This window comes from Calliphora vicina, chromosome 4, assembly GCF_958450345.1.
Source record: "Calliphora vicina chromosome 4, idCalVici1.1, whole genome shotgun sequence".
NCBI classification, from domain to species: Eukaryota; Metazoa; Arthropoda; class Insecta; order Diptera; family Calliphoridae; genus Calliphora; species Calliphora vicina.
In genome coordinates this window covers 82,103,768-82,124,110 of record NC_088783.1, presented here as the reverse complement: position 1 = coordinate 82,124,110, position 20,343 = coordinate 82,103,768, and the positions used below count along the sequence as shown (strand labels likewise).

The window sequence follows — 20,343 nt, the reverse complement described above, 5'->3', positions numbered from 1 at the left end:
AGTTTTCCATCCCTGAAAATAAGACATGAAGTGCTGCACAAGGGAGGGTAGTTTATTATGTTTGTTTTTGTTTATTTTGTTGTTTTTAGCTGACTTTACACTTGCTATTTATTATTCCACACATACACATTTTTCTTTTGTAAGTTACACTCTGAGAAAACGCATGCACTGCACCCTTAAGCTGTCTGTTTGTCTGTCAGTCTAAAAGCCAGTCAGTCAGTTAGTTCGTCCGTCCATCCATTCATCCTTCTATTGTATGCTTTTTTGACATGTTATATTCACTTACGCCTCGCTAAAACTTGTTATACTTGTTCCGATATTGTAATGAAATGAAATTTTTGTGTATCTATACGTTTGCGCTTACAACACCCCAACCATATTCATACATAGACATCCCTCCCATTTGCACGTACATACAACTGGAAAATCTAGATAAAAGAAAATTGTAAAAGAAATCACTAAATAAAACAAAAACAGGAATAGAAAAAGAAACAAACAGAAAACACCCTGAGTATGGCACGAGCCAAATAAAATAGAAAACCAAACGATTTACACTATTTCCAGAGTGATTTTAATTTAATTTAATAAAAAATTCATATGAAAGTACAGCAATTCAAATAGATAAATAGTTTAATATGTCACAAAGTGGATTTATTATTATATAACGGTTTTTTCTACAGAAAATTCTTGGTTTTTTTTCTGTAGAAAATTCAGTTTGTAACAGTTTTTCTATAGACTATTCTCTGTATAAGCGAATTGCTTCTGTAGAAAATTCAGTTTATAACAGTTTAGAAGATTTGAAGATTCTCTATATAAGAGTTTTTTCTATAGAAAATCCTGGGTATAAATTTTTTTTTTAATTCTCTGTATAACGGTGTTTTCAATAGAAAATTCTCTTTATACAAATTTGTCTATAGAAAATATATGCATATAAGCCAATAAACAGTAAGCATTTTCAAAACAGCTCCCAACACATCCTGTAGGAAAGCAGCAGTGATGTTAACCGTACGGTAATTACCGTATTGTACGGTAATTTAGTCCTCCGTACGGTAGGCAGGTAATTTCTACATTTGTACGGTAATTTTAAAAAGTATAAATTTTTAAGAATTATATCGCAGAAGTTATATTTCCATAATGTGTCTACATATGATATACATATTTCTCATTAAGTCTCCCGCAAGTCTTTCAAGTATGGATACAAATACAAACAAATTAGTATTAAAAACTGATTGAAAACATTTTTTTGAATCAAATCAAATGCAATCATTAAAAAAATTGACGTAATAAATCCCCAATTGTTCGATACCAATATTTCTGTAATATTAAAATATCCTTTAGTTTTTCATTTCCCAGAAAATGTTCAAATGGATGAATTTAATGAAATTGATAAGGAATTTATAAGGCAAATAAAATATGTTGATAAAAATGGCATTCTGCTGTTTTACAAACTTGGTCCTATATTCAAAACCCTCTATCTTTGATATTCATGAAAATTAGTTTTTGATGGTAAAATGTTCAGTAAAACAGTCCTCATCTATGATGTGAATTTCTTACAAGCATATTGTTTTTTGCTATTTTATTTGCATTTTTGTTATTTCTCTATGTTATACAATTAATTTTTTCCGAATGCAAAAGTATCTATCTTTTCAAATAATTAATTTTCAAATATTTTTTTTGGAATAATTTCTTCTTGCAATTCATGTGTTCTTACTAATTTTTGAATGCTGAACATGAATTTTACATTTGCAATCATTTAAAAAAATGAATTACCATGGAAATATTTTACCTTTTTGTTTTTGGAAAATATAATTTCCATGGCATAACAATTAATGGTTAAAGTTGGAGTTTGCTTAAAAAGTGTCTACTTTTAAAGTGTTTTTTATCTTATGTTGTATTATTAGCCGTTATCTAAATAAATCACGTTAAAAACTGACAGATGGCATAAATGAAATCAAAATAATTTAATTCTATTAAAATGCAAAATCCTCTATCTTATCATTTTTATACATACACATTGAATATTTTGAGAAGAAAATATAAATAATGCAAAATTTTAAAAACAAATTGTACGTGAGATTCAGTAGTTGCTTTAAAATAATAATTGTAGCATACCGAATTTTAATAACTCAAGTAATACGCGAAAAAACATTTGTTTGGCTTTCCTGAAAAGTTGTGTTTTTTAAGATAGAGAGTTTTGAATATAGGCCCTCGATATATTGAATTATAAAAATTAATTCAATATATCGAGAAAATATTATTATTTTTGTACAAAACTTAGCATACGGTAATTTTACTTAAAAAACGGTAATTTTTTTAGGGCTGTACGGTAATCGTAATTAAAAAGTTAACATCACTGGAAAGCAGTCCAGTTAGCTCAGTACTCGGACTATTTGGTACGAAAAGTTAAAGCCTGACCGGAACTCTGCTAAAAATTTAGGGGCCAAATACAGACTACGGAAATTGAAGTCAAATTTTATAAAAAATATACCTGTGAATAATGGATGACGAACATTTTTCGCAGCTGATGTTGCTGATGCTCGAGGGAATATTGTAAGAAAGTTTAGGACCCAAAAGCAGAATATTTTCCCACAAAGTTCTTGGTATGGCAAGCAATATGCAGTTGCGGCAAAAGAAGCCAAACATTTGTTACAAAGGGCTCTTTACATACCGAAATTTACATCAAGGAATATTTACAAAAGGAGATGCTTCAATTCATAAGACTTCTTTATGTGTCCACTTATTTTTGGCCTGATTTAGCATCCTGTTATTATGGTAAGCAAGGTATTGAGTGGTACAAGAACAATAATGTGGTATTTGTACCAAGAGACGCAAATCCTCCAAACTGCCTGGATCTAAGTCCAGTTAATAGAGAATTGAAGAGCACAAAAAAGGTGTTCAAAAGTGTGGTCTATTTTAAAAGGAGATATACTACCTATTCGAACATAGTTACAGAGAGCACTATAAAAGCCTTAATGGAAGGGTTTCCGGAAAAGGTTCATAAATTCATCACTATTGATTATAATCACTATAAAAATAATATTTTTTGTAAGTTGTAATAATAATTTCTATCAAATAAAAAATCAAAACTGTAGGTTTAGATATTTCTTTTTTTTATTAACATTTATGTATGTTAAGATTTTTTCGATCTCACTCCTTATAAGTCAAGTCAATATTCTTTGCTGATTTTGCTGATTTACATGAAATTTGCGCTGGCGGCGTCATTGGTCCATGTTTCTTTGAGAACCACGTTGGCCAGGCCATCACCGTCAATGGCTAGCGCTATAGGTCGAGGAATACTAATACTTGTGTTCCATCGGTTCAGAAGTGGTGATTTTGACACGTAAGACAAAAATCGCCCAAGTTTAAAGACCAAGAATTGTACTCCATGAAGATAGTCGTTAAACTAAACAAGAGCTTGCAAAACTTAGTGGATGAAAAAGATTCCTATCTATTATGAGCTGCAGAAATCTGACCAACTGATTCGTTTGAGACATGAAACCGTAATATTGCAATACCTGTTAAAAAGTATTTGGAAAGAAGTGGTTGGGAAGTTTTGCCTCACCAGCTTTATAGTCCAGACCTTGCCCTGTTCGACTAATATTTGTTTCTGGGATACGCTTCACTTTGGAACAGAGTATCCGAAATTGTCTTGATCCGTACTTGACCTCAAAAGATGAGCAGTTTTTTAAGCGCGGAATCCATATGTTGGCAGAAAGATGGGAAAAGGTCATAGCTAACAATGGCCAATACATTGAATAAATTTATATTGTACAAATGTTTTAAAATAACAGCTAAAAATTTTAAAAAAATCCCGCATTTTGTCATACACCCAATAGAATATCCCGTTTGCTTTAGTATTCTAGGAAAATATGTCCAACTCTTTCTCTCATAAAAACAATCCAATTATAAAATGCTGTTATAAAATGGGAAATGGTGTTTCTCAATGTGAAATTATTGCAATATTATACTACATATGTATTTATATAAATAAATATCTGTATGTATAGTTTTTCTAGGGTCACTAACACTTGCATTGCAGTTGTTTAGAATTTTTGGTATAACCAAAAAGATTTCAAATATACATATTGCTCATTTGTGACAAGAGGGTCATAACTCCAACAAAAATAGTTTAGAGTAAAATGGCTTTGTATATTAGAAGTGAATTTTCTATTCTTTAGATAACTTTGTTCCAAATTTCTTGTTTAAAAACGTAAAACCTGAGACATCATTATAAAACAGTATGTGTTCAATAAAATCTTATATACAGGGTGTCCGCCGGGAAGGTATACTACATTGATTTGCCGCCATTTTGGTATACATTAGTATTGACAGTCGTGAAGTAAACACGTGGCAAATTTATTATGGAAAAAATATTCGATTGACTTTGTCAAAATCAATAATCGATTTTCAAAGAAGTAAGATCCAATGATTCCTCCTGACCAAATTACACACCAGACTGTCACTTTTAATGGATGCAAAGGTGACTGATGAATAATTATAGGGTTTTCCATTGTCCAGAACCGGCTATTCTGTTTATTCACATATCCATTCAAATTAAAATGTGCCTCGTCACTCATTATGGTTTTTTCATGAAAATAGGGGTTGTCATGGGCGAGCTGTAACATCCTATTGGCATATGTACGGCGGCGTAAATGATCTTGTGGAAGAAGATCTTGTGTTAACTGAATCTTAAATGGAAACAAATGCAAATCCTTGTGCAAAATTGTGCCCAAAGTTGTTCTTTGAACACCAACCTCCTGAGCACGACGTCGAATTGAGATTGATGAATTGTTTTGAACACTTTCTTGAGCAGCACTAATGTTTTCTGCCGATCTTGCAGTACGTTGTGGTGCATGCTTGGGCCACAGATCCTCTTTCTTCGAAATCATTCATAAATAGTGCGTTTTGTTGGCACGTTGTTTCTCCCAAAAATTTCACGTAACTTTCTCATCGTCACAGTAATCGATGATTGATTTTGATAAAATGTTTTAACGATTAAAACACGTTGGTTTATCAAATATTTTTCCATAATAAATTTGCCACGTGTCTGCTTCACGACTGCCAAATAAGAACTGTCAAGACTAATGTTTACCAAAATGGTGGCAAAACAAAGTAATATACCTTCCCGGCGGACACCCCGTATAAATAGGCCACACGTTTTTTTGTGGTACACTTTTAAGTATGTTATTGTCCACCAATATTGATGAATGAAACATATATGGTTTAAACGGCTTTTTTCTCTAGATATGCAAAATAAAAAAAAGATATTTCAAAATTCTTTTCATAAAAGTGGTAAAAAGCGTTTTAAAAGCGGTCGAATTTCGAACACCAGGCGATCCTACTATATGTTAATAAATAAGCTTTAGCTTTGACGTTTAAATCAGAGACCGAAAATAGCGGGTTCACTTTCATTTCAATGGTAAATTCTCATTCGCAGCCATTTAAAAATAATTTTTTGTGATATATCACTGAGAGAGTGATTTATTCGAGAACATTTTAGGTTTGGGGTTGAGAGAAACAGAAAAGAAACAAACACAAATAATATCGATTAGTGATTTATAATTTATTTTTTTCGTAAAGGTCAGCATGTGACTTTTATTTGCGAACAGGAAAAATAAATCGCAAAAATGCATTTGATGCAAATCAACGCTTAAATATATAAAATTTATCAAATGATTAATAACAATTTAAAAAAAATTTAATTTCTGTTACTCAGACTTCATTACTTCATACTTATCATATTATTTCCATAATTTGTTAAAAATTACTAATAATATGTTATTGTATGTAAATAAAAGAGAAAGTAACAGTTATTAAGAACAAGAACAAATGAACTGCTTATCTCACACCAAACCATTAAAAAACAACAAAAACGAATAAAGGTCATACCTAACCATTTAAATAAAAATCATTTTATAACTGTTATTTCCAGTGATTTATTTTTATCACAAAAATATAAATCACAATTTGGGGTTTTTGGTATATGGACGAGTTATTTTCGATCTATGGTTTAAATCAAAAAACCTCTCTCACTCTCAAAATAATGGACATTTTAGTAAAAAGAAAACTATTTGAAAGTTTTGAGTATGTTTATGAAATGTTTTGTGGTTCTGAGTCAAAAAAGGGACATTTTGAATTATGACATTTATACAGTTTAAGAAAAATGGAATAGTTACTCGGATTCTAAATGCAAAAACTTCTAAACGCATATAAAAACTTCCAATCATTATTATATTTAGCAAAACTTGTTATTATAATCACAGGAACAATTTCGGGAAGAGGTAGCTATTTTAATTCGCATTTAGATCACTCTAATATTTAAATACCTACATAATTATGGCCATATGTACATATGTAGTCGCATGAATCTATTTTTTGTTACAATATTTAAAACCAAGCAATTTTTTGTATGTCTTCCTCAACACTTTTTAGCTAAATTCAAATTCTTAAATGTTTTTGTTGTGATTATTATGGCATCTATTTTTAGTTTAAACTTTTTTTCTCTATTTTATTTTAGTACCAAAATGTTTGTGTTTTTTTTCTAATACTTTTATAATAGTAGTATTATAGTATGTACATATTTCTATATAATATTAGATTATTTTTCTGCTTATCTGCTCATGTGCGCCTCTTTTAGCAGATCTACTTCACAGCAATGCGTTGTCGGTCTAATATTTTATTTAGAATTTCTGTTTCTGTTTTTCATTTTTTTTTTTTCGTTTTGAATATTAAATGCGACGGAGCATTGTTTTGTTTATTTTGTTCTGTTCCACACAATCTCTCCCACTGCGCCTATTCCAAATTTGTGATAAAGGGTGAGTGATTGTGTATGTGAGTAAGTAAGTGCACACACGTTTTAGATTCACTTCTCATTTTTTTGTTTGTATTCTGTGAGTGTAAAATGTGTGGAGTAGTAGTAGATCGCATGCTTTTCGTCATCATCATCATTATTGAGAAAAACTTATTAATTTTATTTTCTCAAATGGGTATTTCGATTTGGATTGCGGGGAAATATAAACAAATATTAAGACGTAAACATGAAAGATAGAAACTTTTCTATAAATACTGTATATTGTTATTAAAAGTAGTCTACCATTGAGATTTAAAAATTAAAAAAAAAAAAAAAAAAAACGGATAAATAAATATTTATTAACATCATAATATTGTTATCAAACTATATTTCTTTTTTTCTTTCTACCTAAAAGTACGTGTAATATAAATAATGAAGAAAAGTCCCGTAAACTTGTAATCGACTCTTGGAAATACACTAAACGCCTCTTACATTTAATCGTGAAATACCTTAAAATAACATTAACTTTCATCACCAATGTTTTCAATAAGTATTTTGAAATATTCTTAAACCAACAGAAGAAAACCTTAAGAACTAAAATAGAAAATAGTTCAAGTCACACAAGTTTCCGCTCATGAATCCGTTGTGATCCGGTTCTCTTCGGCTACATGTTAGCTGGAATAAACTTCGACCAGATACCCCCTATAGAGATCCCGCATAGGGATTTATGGAAGAGTTCCAGCCAAAATTGAAGAAGGTACAGGTAGAGGTTCAGGTGTCTACATAGTGGAGATGAACACTAGAATGTCCTTCAGACTTCCTGATGAATGTAGTGTCTTCCATGACTACACTTCGATGTACGACTGTTTTGGGAACAAAGATTCGAATGAATTAATTCTTTGGCTTAATTCCTTAGTAATCACAACTTGTTGAGTTTATTGCTTTAATAATTCACACTTTATAGAATTAATTTATTGTTGAATCAATCAAGTTTAATTCAAATCATTTACAAAATAGTTGAAAAAAAATTGTTGAATGATTAAATTTTTCTTCAATTCATAACTACTTATTACAATAATTTTCAAATAATTTCGTAGATGATTACAAACATATTGCACGAAAAAATAATAGTATTTCAATTTGTATTAGATTTGAATTAACAACAATTTAATCATTCAAAGGTTGAATTAATTCTATTTAAAACCTTTGAAAGAAGTTAAAGGAAAATATTTTAGGAATGGATTTATATAATGAATGGCTGACATTTATTAATTCTGAATTAAGCTAAAATTTAATTAATTCGAAGCTCGGGTTGGAACACTGTAATATTGAATGTAACGAAATTGCGAACGAACTTGCATGTTCGGAACTATCCTTATAAGTGAGGGACGTATCGGTCAAACCACCAATCAGCCATTACCATAGAACAGTATTGGATGAGATTTTGCTCCGGACTAACGGACCATGGAAAAACATACTGGATTGTAGGATATCCAAGGCCATGTCCCCATATTGAAGAATGCTACTGGATACGTATGATTACTGGTCACCGCCCAGTTAGAGTTAGGACGAACAGATTGGACAACAGAACTCTGGAATATTGTTAGATACTGTGTACAAAGTACAGGTCGCAATCTAAAGAGTTTTCGATCAATTTTGGTACATACATTTGTTTCAGCCTAAGGACGAAGCCTATTGAAACTGGTAGAAATCGGTACATTATTTCACCTAGTCCTCATACAAATGTCCTCCCGAAATTGGACTTAAAGAGTGAGTCAAACTTATACATACTATTCCAGCCAAAACTTATCCTTGGTCCAACAAATTAATATTTTTTAAATCACGTTAGCTTTTAAAAATATGTCAGATATTAGCTTTTCTAAATCATTCATAAGGAAGACTTGGACATTGAAAGGACACAGATATTGGTAAGGCAAAAGTAGTCGAACAATTCTTTCGAAAAAAACCTAACACTTCTATGGGTTAAAGTCGTATAAAGTTCAGAAAGTTCCAGATTACAATGTGGTAATGAACTTAGAAGCAAAAGAAGAACGAAGATGAAACTTATGTATGTACTGGCAGACTTTTCACAATTTTCGAGTCAAGATTTTTATGTGGGTGATGGACGAGGTAATGTACAGGAACAATACCGGACAAAAAAACAAACAAAATTCCCAAGAAGTTTATTGTGTGGCGAAATGTTAGCAGTTGTGGCAAAAGAAGCCAATCTTTTTTGACATCGGACACGATAAGCACACGAAAACATATTACGGAGTGTCTACAAAAACTGCTTTTACCTTTCTTAAACAGCATAGAGTGCCTTCATATTTCTGGCCCGGTTTGGCATCATGTCACTATGGAAAAAGGGCCCTTGAGTGGTATTAAAACAATAATGTAAATTTTGTCCAGAACTTCGGCCTTTGGAAAGGTATTGGGCTCTTGTAAAAAAATAATTAAGGAACACAAGAAAGGTATCGCAGGACATGTCCGATTTTAAGGGTAAGTGAACCACCTCGTCCAAGAAGATAACGGAAGCAACTATAAAATCTTTAATGGGAGGATTTCCGGAAGAAGTGGATAAATTTCTATATATGTACTAATTTGAATATTTGAATAAATTTACGTATTTTTGAGAATTTTTGTATTGAACAACGGTTTATGTTTTATTTAACGTAATAAAAGTATAAGTTTTTTTGACACACTCTTTAGTTTCAGTTTCGATTTTATTTCATTTCACAATTTTATCATTTGCACGTGTTGTTGAACGCTCTATTGGTCCAAACAGCCAATTCTACATATTTTGCTACAACAATATGACCGTTTCGGAAAGTCCCTATTGGAAGACCCTTTAAAAGCTATGTATAATTATGGAGCACTAGTCACAAACGACTGCCTACTTGAAACTAATTTCTGTTACATTTTTTATCGATATATGTAGATGTTTGTGCACGTTAATGTATTTTTCAGATGTGGACCTTATATGAAAGCTATTATGGGCCGATCGTCATAAAATGTAGTAACTTGATTTCTATATATTTGAGGTATATTTTGGTTGAATTTCATATATTTGGTTGAATGGCCATCTTCATGGGTATTTAAGTGATTTTCAGAAGTGGACCTTATGTGGGAGCTATGGTCAAATATAGACTGATATTCAGAAAATCCAGCAGTATAATTTTTAAATACATATTACTAACCTTTGCAACATTTTGGTTCTAAATTGATATTGTTTAGATATTTATGAAGTTTAACGTGTTTTTCGAAAGTGGTCCATATATGGAAGCTATGACCAATTATCGGCTGATCTTTATAAAATTCGGTTCAATATTTTATACTATATAAAAGGATTAAATATGTTCAATTTCGACATTGTAACGATATTTATAAGATTTTTATGTGTATTCAGGTGATTATTGGAAATAGACTTTTCCGGAATTCTTCCGGCTCGGCTGAGATATAAGGACAACCTCAATTTTTTTACCTATTTTTGACCTATATCTGGATTACTAAGGCATTAATGAATCCTTACTATATAAGATCATGGTAAGTTACTATACAAGTCCATAGTAAACTGGTCAAAATCGGAAAAAATATTTTTTAACCCGAATATTTTTTTTCAACAAAAGTTTTTTTTCGCTAAATATTAAAAAAAAAATTGAAAAAACAAAAAAAATATTTTAAAAATTAAAAAAAAGAAATTTTAAAAAACTACTTTTTTTTCAAAAAATTAAAAAACAAAATTGGTAATTTTACAATTTTCGAGAAAAACTAATATTTGGCCATATTTTTGCGAATGAGCCGAATTTCCTTACTGTTATGATTTTTAAGTAAAACCAATTCAGAATATTATAGTCCAGGTCAATTTAAATATAGTCTGAATGTTTTACTAAAATCGGAAAACGCTAAGCCTTAAATCTTGAGGGTCAAATGTAAAATTTTTCAATATTTGGAATTTTTCATGGAGAAATAGCGAAATATTATATATTTTTGAGCCGATTTTGATGAAACTTAAGAAAAATATAAAATGAAGTCTAGTATTTACAATAACAGCACAAAAATGGAAATTAACCCTTAAGAGCAATTGGGGTCAAAATTACTGTGTTTTTAGTGATTTTAAAAGTTCAGGTTCATTTGAACCCCAAGTGCTATTAGTTTTTCTCGAAAATGGTAAAATTTAAATCACAGGTACGGAAAAACTTGTCAATATGTGATGATCAAAAAATTCTGAAATTTGTTTAACAAAATTTTTAAAAATTTGAAATTGGAGTTTTTAAACTGCCGTTAAAAAAAAAATTTTTTGGTTATACCTGCGAATAGGTTAACTGTATCCTACGAAGATAAAAACTCATATACAAGTAAATATGGATATATTTTAAGTAAGAATAAACTTTTGTTTTAATATTTCTCAAAATATGTTAATTTTGTTCCTACATTTCTTGTTCTAGTGGCCTGAGACGCGTTAATGGCCTGGCGGTTTTTTAATATCTTTAACATTTTTTAACCAATTATTGTCTTTTATATATCATTAGAACGACAATTACGTACACATTTCGATTCGTTTAAATTAAATTGAAAAAGTAATTACTTAATAGCAAAATTTAAAAAAAAAAAATTAATTTTATCTCCTTGTAAATGCACCTCATAAACATATAAAATCTTTTACCGCTTTGCGCACTTGTTTAAATGAAAATCTAGCCAGAATCGAGTGATCCTGATTCGGTTGGTATACTTTAAAGTTGGTGTGAGACTATTTTTTGGCATCACAAACATACATACATTTAATACTAAGGTGGTGTCTGGTATACAAATCTAGAATACCTTTAGCAGATTTCACCGTATCTCAGTTATAACAACATGGAAATACCCATATTGTTTTGAAAAATGCCTTAAATACCAACTACTGCAAACCTAAACACTCACACATAGTACATCCATACATATGTATTAAACTTAAAGAAAATAAAATGAGCAACCACAACCAAAAAAAAAATAAAATAAAACAGAACAGAAAATAACAAAACAATTTAATGTACTACGAGTAATGAGAACAAAAAAGTGAATACTACAACAACAACAGCAAATACAATAAATCAATAAAATACACTTGTGCTGTGATCATCACTTTTCATTTGGCTTTAGTTTTTATTTGTATTAAAAAAATATTTTATGAAGAAAACAAAAAAAAAATTAAATATTATTTAGAACAGACTAGGACAGTGGAAATCGTACTTACGCAAACGCATACAAAAAAATTCAATCAGGGGGTGAACGACACGAGCGCTTAAAGTAAAACGAGTGTGCGTAGTCATGAAATAAATACATATTTATGGAAATAGTAAATGTAAAGAACACCACAACGCAATGTCTGAGTTGATTTACAAAAACAAAAAGTCCAATTGGAACTGTACCTGGTGGCATGAGGCATTAAAAACTTGTTCTTCATAAACAACCCCCTGCATACAGGGTGGTTTATCTGAAATCTATAGAAAACATTTCTTGTTTGTTTTCTTTAGATTTCACTCGAAAACATTTAAAATCATGAACTAGTAAGTCTTATAAGAGGTTGTTATTCATTTATATAAAATGCATTTAAATGCAGCCTGTATGACAATATAGTTTTTTTATTATCTTGAGGTTATCTTTCAGACGTTTATTAATTATATTTTAGAATTTCTGTATTGCAAAAATGTTCAATTATGTATATTCAGAAATTGATTTTTGATTAAGGGTGTAGCATAGTATTTCGGACCTTTCTAAGTACATCACAATTTCAGAAATATATACACATTAGAAATGTTAAATTATATTGCAAAAACCATTTTCGGCTAGGTTAATGTACTAGTAATGTGTCCTTAATGTTGGACACATGTTTTCTCATATAATATTAATATATTAACGGTATTGGAAAGGATAATAAATTAGCTTTCCAACTGCATATACTTATATTTATTTATTTCATAATATTTACATCAAATAATTCGCCCTTAATAAACGAAAGTTGGAAAAAATTTTAGGTAAATCGGTTGGGGTTAAGACGTGTCGTGTCACAAGCCCTCTGAAGTTTTGAGATGCATTTATAAGGAAAAAAATGCATTTTTTTCAGTTTTTGTAAAAATGATGCCATTAAAAAATTACTTTTGCAATTTAATTTAAAAGAATTGAAATGTGTACGTAATTGTCGTTCTAATGGGACATAAAAAACAGAAATTGGTCAAAAAATGTTAAAGTTATTAAAAATTCGCCAGGCCATTCACGTGTCTCAGGCAAATAGAACAATAAATGTAGGAACAAAATTAATATATTTTGATAAATATTAAAATAAAAGCTCATTTTTATTTAAAATATAAAAAAAATGCATTTTTTTCCCTTATAAATGCATCTCAAAACTTCAGAGGGCTTAAACCCAACCGATTTACCTAAAATTTTTTCGGGATGATTTTTTTACTAATGTTCACCAAACTAGGGGGTGAGAATGTCCAAAATCCAACATTCGTTTATTAAGGGCCACCCTAATGTAGCTACATTAGATCGGAGAGAAAATAGGTTTCGAAAAATTCAAATAAAATTCTAACTACACAATTTCCATTTGTATTTCAGAAGTTTCTAATTGTATTTCAGAAATTTCCAATTGAATTTCAGAATTTTGTAATTAAATTTCAGCAAATTCCAATTAAATTTCAGAAAATTCTAATTATATTTCAGAAATTTCCAATTGAATTTCAGCAATTTCCAATTATATTTCGGAATTTTCTAATTGTATTCATACCAATTATATTTAAGAAGTTTCAATTTATATTTCAGAATTTTTTAATTTTGTTCAGAATTTTTCAATTTTCCAATTGTATTTCAGAAATTCCCATTTGTATTTTAGAAGTTTTAATTTATACTTAAATAGTTTCTAATTGTATTTCAGAATTTTCCAATTGTATTTCAGAAATTCTTATTTGTATTTCAGAATACATATTCCATTTTTATTTCAGAAATTTCCATTTGTATTGCTGATATGTAGAATTTTCTGAAATACAAATGGAAATTTCTGAAATGCATTTAGAAAATTCTGAAATATAATTAGAAATTTCTGAAATATTTTGATATAAACTATATTTTGATTATAAACTTCTGAAATACAATTGGAAATGCTGCAGATTACATTTTTAAAATAAACATTTATTTAACTGCGCTAAAAAAAGAAAATAAACTTTATATCAAATCATTCCTCATATCATAATCAATCCTCAACTTTATAATGTAATACTCGTAAATAGTTTGATTTAATTTAAAGTTTTTTTTATAAAAACTTGTTTTAAAAGTGTGTTTATGTTTTAATTATTAATTTATTTTCTTCTAATTTTATTGGAAATTTGTTCGAAAATAGAATATTTGGAAAATTGGCCTCAAATAAAACTAAAATGATTTAGAGATTATTTCTAAAGATTTAAAAATTTTTCGAACATAAGTTCGAATTATCAAATTTATAAAATTTAATGTATTCTCATCAATTTTATGCATGAATACTGGTTTAAAGGAAACAAAATTTTACCTAAATTATCATAGAAGCAAACAAATATTGCAAATTAAATAACAGCTTTTAAAAATGTTATAAAGATTTACCAATTTTTTATTTTGTAAATAGTTTATAAAACAAACACACAAAATTTGTTTTATAAACCTGTACCTCGTTTCTGTATAGTATGTGAGAAAATTTTTTATTTATATTTATAAACTTCTTGTTAAACACAATACGAGTATTAGAAAATCATTTACTGTATCTGTACTTTTAATGTATTCAGTTTGAATATTACTAAGTCATGCTGTTAAAAACTGAATGACTACTAGGATTTTTAAAATGTTCTCGATTCGAAAACTTCTCACAATTTATTGAAACGGGGTACTGTAATAAATTAAAATTCTGAATAAGGCTTTTATAAAATGTATTAATTCAAACTAATTACTAATAATTTTTATACAATAATATTTCTGATTCTGCATTTCACCTAATATAATAATTGCATGTTTCCTTTACAATAAATATAAAAATCCTTAAAAAAAAAACATTTTTACCCCAAACTTTTTTAAGAAATGGTATCTTAAACTTTTCAGTTAGGAACATTGAAAATTGGGCTGAATAATAGATTCGGTTCTGAAAAAAAAGATTTAAGTCGTACTATATTGATTTGCATGATCTTAAAAAAATTAAAAAATTCAATGGTGTTTACTTGTACACTTTTGAGGCTGTGTGTATATAACTTTAAAATTTGTTTGAAATTACCTATGAACGTTATCAAAAATAAAATAATTTTAGATTGTGTCGATATTTTTCTAAAGCTGGGCTTGTCCCTACAAGCTGGCATATCATATAAATTGGTTAATGTAATAAACTATATTATATAATTAAACTAAATTTCTTCTTTTAAGAGCTCCTTAAATATTTCGAATTGAAATTTTCGAACATATTATAAAAATGCTTATATTTTGATACAATATTGAAAACACTTTAAAATTCATGAGCATTTTTTTCAAAATTTTTAAGTTCGAAATTGGAAAATGTAAGAAATTGGAATCAATAGTATTTTTTAAGAATCCTCAATATTTAGAAAATATTTAAACAGCTTTAAAAAAATTTCGAACTTTTATTCGAATTTTCGAACATAATATGTAATGCGTTATCGTACGGTTTATGCATGATCCAGAGATTATTTTAACATTTGTAAAAAAAATTTGAACACAGCTTCGAATTTTCGATTTTGATTACGAATTTTCTAACATAATATTGCATTGTTATCAGGTGTATGCATGAATACAAAATTTCAGCCTATTAGAGCTACGAGAACAGATTCAGAATTGAGTTAACAATTTTGACTTAAAACAAAACAACAAATAAACAAACTGGGTTCACACACCTCAAGTTTACTTGAGCAAATCTTGAGTTTATAGAAAAGAGACATGAGGAGATGGAACGATTTTCCTCTTATATAAACTCAAGACTTGCTCAAGTAAACTTGACGTGTGTGAACCAGCACAAACTATCATAGCAAGTTAAAAATAAAGATTAATTTAACGTTATACAATTTAAACTTACTTAAAGTTTCATTTAATTTATTTCATTAGGAAACATTCTTTAGAAGAAATAGTTTTCAATAAGATTTTGGAACATAGAAAACTAACAGAGATGTTATATTTAAATGAAATGAAAATGCCGGACCATATAACGGCAAAAATATAAACAAATTAGTTGTACAGAATAAAACAAAAATTTAACAATATTTGACAAAAGCGTATAATGAGGTTTTGGCATAAACAAAATAGTACACATATTATATATACAAAAATAAAAAACAACTTAATATTTAAGGAGCAATGGGAGAACTGCTGGCTGACTGTTTGCTCTATAGTGGCAAAAGCTAACAATTTGTTTTTTGTGGTTCTTGCTCCCGCTATGGTTGCTTTTGTTGCTGCTGTTGATTGTGTTATAGCAGAGACGGAGCACATTTTATTAAAAAACTAAATTGAATGTATGATATTAAAGACCTGCATTGAGCATGCATAGAATTGGGACATACGCAAAGACATTGTTTATGGAAACATTATAGAGTGCCGGCAAAAAATCGCGCATCAATTGACAAGTACAAACAAAATAGAAAATAATAATAAATGGAAACATGTATTCCCACCTTTACGGACTATTGAGACGACTAGAATATCTGACAAACAAAATATAGTAAATAAACGCACACATTAGAATTGGCTAAACTTCATGCTGATGAGAACTTGAAACTTGTGGCTGATTTGGTCGATGTCAGAAGACATTCGTAATTTAATGGCTAACGGGAGTAGTTACTGCAAACAATGTGACGGTGAACTGTTAAAGCTTTAAAGGAAACTGTTAGTTACAAGTGTTTGAAGTAAAACATTTGAATAAAGTGTAGAGAGAGTTGTGGTTAAGAAGTATAAAAGAATTAATTTGGGAAATGTTTATTTGTTAATTACTTTTGTTAGATAATAAGAGGACTACTAAATAATGTATATGTGTATTAATTTGTGCAATAGAAATTGAAAAATAAATCAATCAATATCTATGAAATCACAAACACAACAATACATTTACGAAACAAGAACTATTTTCATATGGTGGCTAAAAAGTGTGGTCAATAAATATGTTATCTTTTGGAGATGGTTTTTGAATTGAAAATTTAATGCCAATAAGTCCCGCTTCCGAAAATCACTATAACGAGCATAAATCTTGGTATCCACGTAAAATTCAACAGAAATAAGCTTCATATAAACATAATTTCATGGCGATTGGTCCATAATTAATCATAGCTCTCATATAAGGCGAACTTCCGAAAAACATTCACGAAAATAAATTATTTAAATTAAAATTTGTTTGTGTCGGACATACTTTCTTACTTGTTTTTAGTTCAATTAACAAATATTTAATTACTTATAGATTGAACAAATTATATTATGAATTAATTCCATTATGAATTAATTTAATTAATTCGAAGCTCTGGCGAAAACGATTACAATAGCGGAGTCCACTATTAGGTGCAAATGGTTTGCATTATTGCAAATGCAGAATTGCATTTATTTAATTTGACATATGCGCAATTCCATATCATCGTACGTGACATTTGTACAACCATAGAATGGTATAGATTTTGCAAAAAAAAAAAAGTATCTGAAGTGTCTGAGTATATTTTAAAATAATAAAAAGTTCTTTCGAAATATTATTGTCCAAAATATTGAACGAAATAAGGGTATATCGTAGGTGACATAAAACGCAACTCATTTTGAGGTACATGTAGAAATATGGGAAAATATTCGAATCGTGAGAGGCGTTATGTTTTCTCTTAATTTCTTACACTAAACGAAATATTTTTCCATTACATTCCGTCATATTTAAATAAAAACAATCTTTGGGTGATTTTATAATAAATAAAATTTAATATCGTACGTGACATACCTTACGTGACAGATTTTTCTCTTATAATAAAATAATATATATTCTGTAAATATAAGTACACAAAAACTAAAAAAAATAATAGAAAATATATATTTGGTTTCATTAAACAATTTGACAATAGCAATAAATAGAATCAGAGTCAAATTCATTTCTTCCTACAAGCTAATTGGGAGCCTTGTTTTCGCCGCAATTTTAGCCTAAAACATACCTATAACATTGAAAAATTAAATATAATCAGTTTAAACTATTATTTTTGTCTTTAAAATGTAATATGATCTAAATACTTTCACATAGTGACATTTTATTATTTTCTTCTATTCAAATCATCTTGAAAAAAAGTTTCAAGGGTTTTTGTTTTTTCAGTCGTGGTAGCGATTCTCGTGGAATTGCCCATATTCTAAATAAACATACATGTTTCCAAAATTTATTGCGATAAAAATATAAAATTTTGACCCAAATGGGTTCAAAAAGTTGACTAAAACGCATAAAAAAGATCAAAACTTCAATATATACAATTTTCGAACTTATGAAGCCTATATCTCGGGAAATAGGACTGGCGACAAAAACAAAATATATCGTTATGTTCGGAATAAAAAAAATACGGACTAGCGACCATAAACGAGAGCTTATACCGAATTTGTAATGATTCAACACTATATAAATCTTAAATGTTAAAATTTATTGTGAAAATTGTTTTCAAAGAATATTTCTTTTGCTTTGAATAAAATTTAAAAAAATTCACTATTTATTTCAGCATTTAAAAAAAAAATTATTAAAAAAAACAACTAATTTCTACAAAATTACATGTTTAAGCGGTTTCTAAATATATACATTTGGCATCACTGTGAACAATGAAAAGGCTATGAAGAAAACCAACAACAACAATATCAAAACAAATTGCAAAGGGTGCACCCAAGCACCACCCCCTTTTTCAGCTAATTTTTTTTTTATTTTTATTGTTGTTTTCAACATTTTTACATCACAATAGCTTAAACACATACACACAAACACAGGCAAGTGCAGCACACAGGAAAACTAACAAAAACAACAACTCAACCATCATCATAGAAGTGTAGATACACACAGAACATTTCGATTTTTCACCAAAAAAAGGAAACACATACACACATTGGATAAGGAAAAATGTTACCTCCAGGCTGTAAAAACCTTTTCATCAAAAATCCCCCACTAGTTCCAGGCCACAAACTACGATTGCCCCGAAATGATTTCTCTAAGACCGCGCATCATACAATTTGTATAATAATACATGAGTTTTCTAGTAACCCCAATGTGAAGAAATAACAAAAAATATATTCTGTCTGATTTATTATTTACTCTTCTAGGCTGATTGGCATGTCTGCCCACACAAATTCTATGAATTTCTTTCATGGAGCAAGCAGGCCCAGTTGGGCTACCGTCTGTCACGTCTGCGTACGCTACGCACCTGCGTGTAAATTTTGTTGACAAATTTTTTTCTTTTCAGATTTTCCACAAAAAACTCCACAATTTTCACGTTCTGGCACTACTTCACATTGCACAGTTTTGATTTTTAACAATTTTCCACAAAATTTTCACAATTTTATTAAGAAAATACACAACATTTTCACGCAAATAGACAATTTTTTTCGTTCTACTGCGAACAACACGAAAATGGAAGACTAACGATTGGGGTTGTTGTTAAGTATTTTATTTTGTATTAAATGTATAAAGAACATTTGAAACAGCAACAAAAAAATAAAAAAAAGAAATTCCGGGGGGTGTGATGGGTGGTAAAGAACGAAAGAGAATGAAGGAATGTTGAAAAAACAACATATGCACCAAATCGATAACTCACATCTCTAAAAAGTTCTAAGTACAGCGACATCTATGTGTCAAGGTTAGATTATGTCATATTCATCGACACAATCAGATGAGATATTTCACACATAGATGTCGCTGACAATTAAAACATAGAACTTTTGTTGGGTGTTCCAGTATAATTTTTTTAGTTGAGTAATTTAGGGCAACCAAGAAAAAGCAAAACAACGCTATTTGCATTATAACGGTAATTTCTATCTGGCTTTAATTATTTATAAGAATTAAATAAAAATTCAACAAAATTTGTAGATTTCAATAAATTTAATTATGTATTAAAAAATAATACTACGTTCAGACATAAGTGTTTAATGCTTGTTTTAACTATGAAAGAAATTTTAAAGTTAATTTTTGTTAAAGTCGACTTTATTTTAAAATAGAACTTTTGTTTTTATTTGAAAAAAGCTTCAAAACTTTTTGCAACATATGCATTCATATAATTGAAAATATTTTTCAATGAATGTAAATAATAAAAAGAAATTTAAAAAAATTAAAAAAACAAAATGTACATATAAGTTCAAAACAAAAAGCTTTTTTTTTAAATAATAAAAAAACATTTTAAATTATATAATTTGAAAGTAAATTTTTAATTAGGCTTAAGTTCATTTTTATTATAATTTATTTGTTTTATGGTACGAAATTTAAAATAATAGTCAACTTTATGGACTTAAAATCGACTTTAAGTCTTTCGTAGTTAGGCTGCAAGTGTTTAAATACGACCGTTTACATATTAATT

The 20,343-nt window shown here is 28.9% G+C and overlaps 1 protein-coding gene across 4 annotated transcripts in view; it reads right to left on the bottom strand.

Annotated features, from left to right (window-relative positions):
- Nucleotides 1-19,449, bottom strand: part of ewg (DNA-binding protein Ewg) — a 51,718-nt gene extending 32,269 nt beyond the window's left edge. For 2 of the 4 annotated variants that reach the window (XM_065507732.1, XM_065507734.1), the window contains exon 1: nucleotides 19,198-19,449. The gene's annotated coding sequence lies outside the window, so the exon portion shown is untranslated. The remainder of the gene's footprint in view (nucleotides 1-19,197) is intronic. The other 2 variants (XM_065507735.1, XM_065507736.1) reach the window with 1 other exon arrangement.
- Nucleotides 19,450-20,343: the final 894 nt, after the last annotated feature.